The 6,580-nt window shown below is 35.4% G+C and overlaps 1 non-coding gene across 1 annotated transcript; it reads right to left on the bottom strand.

Annotated features, from left to right (window-relative positions):
- Window positions 1–1,376: 1,376 nt before the first annotated feature.
- Window positions 1,377–1,483, bottom strand: LOC128289622 (small nucleolar RNA R71). The gene has a single exon (XR_008279266.1). It is a non-coding gene; the product is annotated as a small nucleolar RNA R71 (small nucleolar RNA).
- Window positions 1,484–6,580: the final 5,097 nt, after the last annotated feature.

Below are 6,580 nucleotides of genomic sequence, written 5' to 3'. Positions count from 1 at the left end.
GACTTGTTCTTAATTATGTGTTCTTAATTCTTGTTTTGTTATCCCAGGATACTGATTTAAGACATGCTCTTATTCAGAGGAGGAATAGACCCTGTCTAAGAAGTACTTTTGTCATAATTAAGCGGAGTTGATTGCGCGCCTAGAAATAGGGTGACAAGATTTTGCCAGATTAGGGTGAAACCTAATAAGGGGATTCATAGATCGAGTTAATGCAACCCTAGAGTGGTAATTAGAGAAAAGTCTTGGTTATTCAATCTAGGGATTAGACGTTATTAGTCTTGAATAGGGATAATAACATAACTTAGGGATCTCTACGGAACGATTTGAATGAATAAATCATCTGATTCGGAGCTAGAATAACAAGTAAAGTCTAGGTGGATTTTTCCTTAGATATTGTCTCAAGTCAATCGATTTTTCCAAAAGCAATTCCCCAATTCTTTTCTCTGCGTGTTCTTAGTTTAGATAATGAGTTAATTAAAACAAATAAAACCTTTTTATTCTTAGGCTAGTAATAAAAAGACAGTCAAGTACTTTTAGTTCCTTTGGGTTCGACAATCCGGTCTTGCTAAAACTATACTACTGTTCGATAGGTACACTTGCCTACACTGCGAAAATAGTTAGTTCAAGAATGAGTAATTATAAATATTTGAAACCTATTACGAAACCTTACGATCAAGTTTTTGCCGCCGTTGCCGGGAAACTAAAATATTAAGAACACTCAAATTTTATTACTTTAGCCATTTATTTTTTTCTTGCAATTTGATTATTACTAATTAATTTACTTTTTCTTTCTCTTGGCAGGTTTTCCTAGTTTATGACTAGAAGAAACCCGTCAGGACCATTACTTTTTGACGAAGAAATCAATCGCACAATTCGTAGAAACTAAACAGAAATAAGGTGTAGCTTAAGATACATAGAAAACGAGAAAGAAGATGACACTCAACCCCTAACTGAAGAGATGGCTGAAAACCAAGGCAATCAGCTACCTCCTGCAATTGCGGCTAATCAAAATCCTACTCCACATACTGTGTATGATTATGCTAAACCTTCTCTAACAGGAACTGAATCTAGCATAGTTAGACCTGCTATTGCTGCGAATAATTTTGAACTAAAACCTAACACAATTCAGATGATACAGCAGTTTGTTCAGTTTGATGGTTTGCAGGATGAGGATCCCAACACTCACTTGGCAAATTTTTTGGAGTTTTGCGACACTTTCAAAATTAATGGCATTTCTGATGATGCATTCGCCTTCGGTTGTTCCCTTTTTCACAATCTAAACAGTGGTTGAACTCGTTACCACGAGGTCTATCACTACTTGGGAACAAATGACCGAAAATTTTTTACCAAAATACTTTCTGCCGGCTAAAACGGCTAAATTACGTAATGATATCTCTTCTTTTGTGCAGATGGATTTAGAAACACTTTACGATGCATGGGAGAGTTACAAGGACTTACTGAGAAGGTGCCCTCACCATGGTTTACCACTTTGGCTTCAAGTACAAACATTCCACAATGGTTTGAATCCTTCAACTCGGCAAATGGTTGACGTAGCTGCTGACGGAACCATCAACAACAAAACACCTGAAGAGGCTTATGAATTCATTGAAGAAATGTCATCGAATAACTATCGCTGGCAAGTCATGAGGACTAAGTTAACAAAAACAATGGCGTTTATAACGTCGACTCGCCATTATTTGTCAAATTAGGTAGAACTTCTCAATAAAAAGATTGATGGTTTACTTGGTTCTACGCAGGTACATCTAGTAATAAGGTGTGACTCAAGTGGAGGAGGTGTGTATACAGAATATCAATCCTTCGATCCTACAACCGAAGAGGAACAAGTCAACTATATGGGTAACAACAACTTTCGATCTCAAAATAATCTATATAGTAATACTTATAATACAGGTTGGAGGAACCACCCAAATTTCTCCTAGGGTGTTTAAGGGAATCAAAAGCCAGAAAATCCTCAGGGTTTTCAATAGCCACCTTATCAACAAGAGAAGAAATTGAACCTTGAGGAGATGCTCTCAAAATTCATATCAGTGTCAGAAACCCATTTCCAAAATACCGAGACAACACTTAAAAATCAACAAGCATCATTCCAAGGACTCAAAACTAAGATAGGCCAGCTATCCAAACTAACCTTCGAATGACCACAAGGTAGCTTACCAAGTAATACTGAACCTAACCTAAGGGAACACCTCAACGCAATTAGTACTTAAGATAAGGAAGGATTCATTGTGCCTGAGCCAGAATTGATGCAAGAAACTGTGGTGAGAAAAGGTAAAAGTGAGGTAAGTCAAAACAAAATGGTGAATGAATAATATAAACCTCGTGTCCCATATCCTAACGCGACAAGGAAAGACTGCTCAGATGAAAAATTAGGTAAATTCCTTAAACTTTTGAAAAAATTACATATTAACTTACCGTTTACTGAAGCTTTGTCGCAGATGCCAAATGCAATGAAATTTTTAAAAGAGCTTTTAGTAAATAAGCGGAAGTTGGACGAAGCTTCGCATGTGGAGCTAAATGTAGTCTGCTCAGCTATTCTACAGAATAAGCTACCCCACAAATTGAAAGATCCAGGGAGTTTTACAATCCCTTGCTTAATCGGTAGTTTAGATATAAGTCATGCATTAGCTGATTTAGGGGCTAGTATTAAATTCATGCCTTATAAAATGTTTAAGCAACTAGGTCTTGGGAAACCTAAACAAACTAGGATGAGCATTCAATTGGTAGATAAAACTATAAGATTTCCTATGGGTATTATTGAAGATGTACTAGTGAAAGTAGATAAGTTCATATTTCCTGTTGATTTCATTGTTCTAGACATAAAGGAGGATAATAACACCCCTTTGATTTTAGGGAGGCCCTTTTTAGCAACTGCTAAAACAAATATTGATGTTGGCACAGGTGAGCTCACGCTTTGAATAGGAGATGAAACACTCACCCTTCAAGCTCGCAATTCTGACAACACATCAGAAATTGAAGGTGATCGTCTAAACCATTCTATTAAAACTAATCACATGATATAACCCACTTTGCAGGAAATAAGTCTGAAGGAAATACATGAGCCATGTTCTAGCAATGATAGAGGACACACTCATGAAGAACGAAGGCTACGGATAGAGGAGCTAGATGAATGGCGAGCACATAAACCGATAACACACGATAAATTGAAACTACACCAAAACGAGCCCGATGCCTCTCCAAATCAACTTAAGGTTGTTGATAAAGTCTTACTATATGCCACAGTTCCCCACATTGTCACTACCATACCGAATGAGGAAATCCCTCTTACGGTACTCAGTATTTTTCCATTCTGTAATATCTTGAATTAGGGCTTAATAGGAATAGTGGTTTCGTGACCACAAATCTGAGATAGAAATAATTATTTTACAATGATTTTGATGTTTATGATATGATTGCATGATTGTGTGAAAATTTCGTGATGAAATTCTATGCCTAAAGTGCTTAAATTGAAAGTAGGACTAAATCGAATAAGTTGCAAAACTTGCATTCTAGAAGTTTTTAGTATGAAATTGTTTTGGAATATTAATGAGGAGGTATTAAATAGCAATTTGACCAATTTTAAGTTCATGGACAAAATTAGGACATGGAAGGAATTTTGGAAAGTTTAGTAGTAAGGGTATTTTGGTCATTTAGTTATTAAAATGAATTAAAACAAAATTAAAAGCCAATTTTGTCCATCTTCTTCATTAGGCCGAAATTTCAAGGGTTCTCCATAGCTAGGGTTTGTTTCAAGCTTCCAAGCTCCATAATAAGTGATTTCAAGCCCCGTTTTTAATGTTCTTTACGTTTTTGGAATCCCGGAAGCTCGATTAAGCTTATGCTAGCAATAATTCAACCTAGGGTTTACATTTGGAAAAATACCCATAGGTGAAATTTGTGTATTTTGATGTTTTATGATAGAATATGGGGTTTTAAATTATGTTAGACAACTTGTGCTACTCGGTTTTTAGTGAAAACGAGTAAAAGGGCTTAATCGGCAAAAATACCTAATAGTCACAAGTATATGTTAGAGAGAGAATTTGATGTTGCCATAGAAGGGAAAAGTGATCAGCATGTTATAAAACATAAGAATAAGAAATAAAGTTTAATTCCAGAGCCTAGGGCAAAAGTGTAATTATGCAAAAGTTTAGGGCAAAAGTGTAATTTTTTAAAGTTCAGATTAAATGCTGTTTTGATAAATGTATGTATTAAATAAGATTAATTTGGTATTATAGATCAAGAAAATGAGATTCAAGTCGTGATCGAGGAAAAGAAAAGATTGTGGACTAAATTGCAAAATCTTTATATTTTGGTACCAAGGTAAGTTCATGTGTAAATAATATAGCATAAATGTTATTTTTAAGTTATTAATGTTAATTATATGATATGCTGATTTTAATCGTGAAATATTATGCTTTGTGGTTAATGTTGAGTAATATGCAAATTATGTTTACTACTTGATAAATATGAATTGCTACTGAGTATCGGTTCCGATATTCCATGGAAGACGGTAAATGTGAGATCAAGGGAAAAAGCCCGTTTGAAACTTAGAAATAGATTAGGATACAAGTGACATGTCACTAGGATGGTTGAGCATCCGAACTCGTTGAGTTGAGTCCGAGTTCACTTATGGATGCAAATGTCCGAACTCGTTGAGTTGAGTCCGAGTTCGTGAGATGTAACTAGGCATCCGAACTCGTTGAGTTGAGTCCGAGTTCATTTATGGATGCGAACGCCCGAGCTTGTTGAGTTGAGTTCGAGTTCACTTAGGGGCGGGTTACATGATTTCTTGATTACATATGTGGCACTTATGTGCAAATTATCCATGTATCCGAGTTATATTCGATGTGTTCAACGGTGAAATTTCTAGTTTAATGGAAGAGCACTTAAGATATAAGTGACGTTTTGGGTAAGTGTTGTGAAATGGACACTTTGGACAGGTATGTTCTTAACCCTCGGGTTGAAAATAAATACAACAACGATAAGGTGGTAAGATGATGAATGATGTTTAAAGATGTGATATATGTTTTGGTGGTACCATGCTAAAGTTGTTTGGTATATTTGTATTGTTATGTTACTTGTTATTTACATATGAACTTACTAAGCATTTATGCTTACTCCTTCCTTTTCATTCACTGTAGTTTTGAACAAGCCGGCTCAGGAATCGGGACAGGTCGAAAGTTCAATCACACTATCCAAAGGACTTTTATCTTAGTAAATGGCTTGTATAACTACTTAAGTATGGCATGTATAGCAATATACCTATTTTGTGTAAATAATTTTATAATATGGCCATGTTTGGTTGAGAAAATGTTTGATATTGATAAGTCATGGTGATGGCTAATTTAGATCATGTTTGATATCATGGAAGTTTAACAGTTATCTAGTTCATAAAAATTCATGGAAAGATGAAACTTGCCTTAAAATGAATATTGCTGCAGCAATGACATGAATTTGAAAAATCACTAAAAATAGTACAAATATAACTAAATGATTAGTAAGTTATGAAATTTAAGCTTAATGAGTCTATTTTCATATGAATTGAACAAAACAGGAATATAAATTATATTTTATGATATATTTAAACTTTTGTGAAACAGGGCCAGAGTGATTTCTGGATCCCCTGTTCTGACTTTAAAAATTCATAATAAATTTTACTAAAATAATTAGAAGTTTTTATTTATATGTACAGATTCCTTATTGAGTCTAGTTTTAACAGAAACAAAACTCATAGTCATTGAAATTTTTTATAGAGATATATCTGATTCGTAATACACAGAGGTCAGAGCAGTCGAACCCTGAAATAGGGGATACTTTAATTAATAAACTGTACTAATTGGCCAAATAAAAAATTCTAGAAAACAAGTAGTAAATAGATATATGAGTCTAGATTCAGGGAAAATTTACGGATCTTGATTTCTAGTTTTGTAACTCGAGATATGATTTTTCTTGTAACTGTGACGCGAGTAGCTAGAAAGCTGTGAATGTAGAAACAAATGATTTGAAGTTCTTAAATTGATAAATTATGTTCGGTAACCCCTCAAGCTCGACTCCGGTGATGGTCTCGGGCGTGGGGGCGTTACACATTCGGTACAGTGGAGGTGAGTCATCCCAAGTTCGGCTCTTTTAAGGTAAAAAACACCTGATTAAAACCTTATTTTGTCAGGTCTGATAACAGGAACGAATAGTACGAACTCCTTGAACCACCATGATTTTTCAACTGAAGAGGTAAGTCGAGCTTAGACTATAAATAAGCGCTTCTCGGGAGGCAACCCGAACACTAACACATTTTGATTTCTTTATTTTTAATTTCTAACACTGTAAATCATTAACTTTATCTTTGAATTGTAAAGTTTTTCAGCACACACGGCCAGGCACACAGGCTTGCCTAAAGTCGTGGACAAATAGGGAAAGAGACACAGCTGTGCGATACGGCCGTGTGGAAGCAGGACATGATTTCCCAAAAACACAGGATGTGATAAATCCCCATGGTCGTGCGACATGGCCATGGGTGAACTTGATAGGTGAACATAGGCGTGGGAATAGAAAAACACGGGCGTGC

The sequence above is a fragment of the Gossypium arboreum genome, chromosome 2, assembly GCF_025698485.1.
Source record: "Gossypium arboreum isolate Shixiya-1 chromosome 2, ASM2569848v2, whole genome shotgun sequence".
Taxonomy (NCBI): domain Eukaryota; kingdom Viridiplantae; phylum Streptophyta; class Magnoliopsida; order Malvales; family Malvaceae; genus Gossypium; species Gossypium arboreum.
This window is presented reverse-complemented; position numbering and strand designations above follow the sequence as displayed.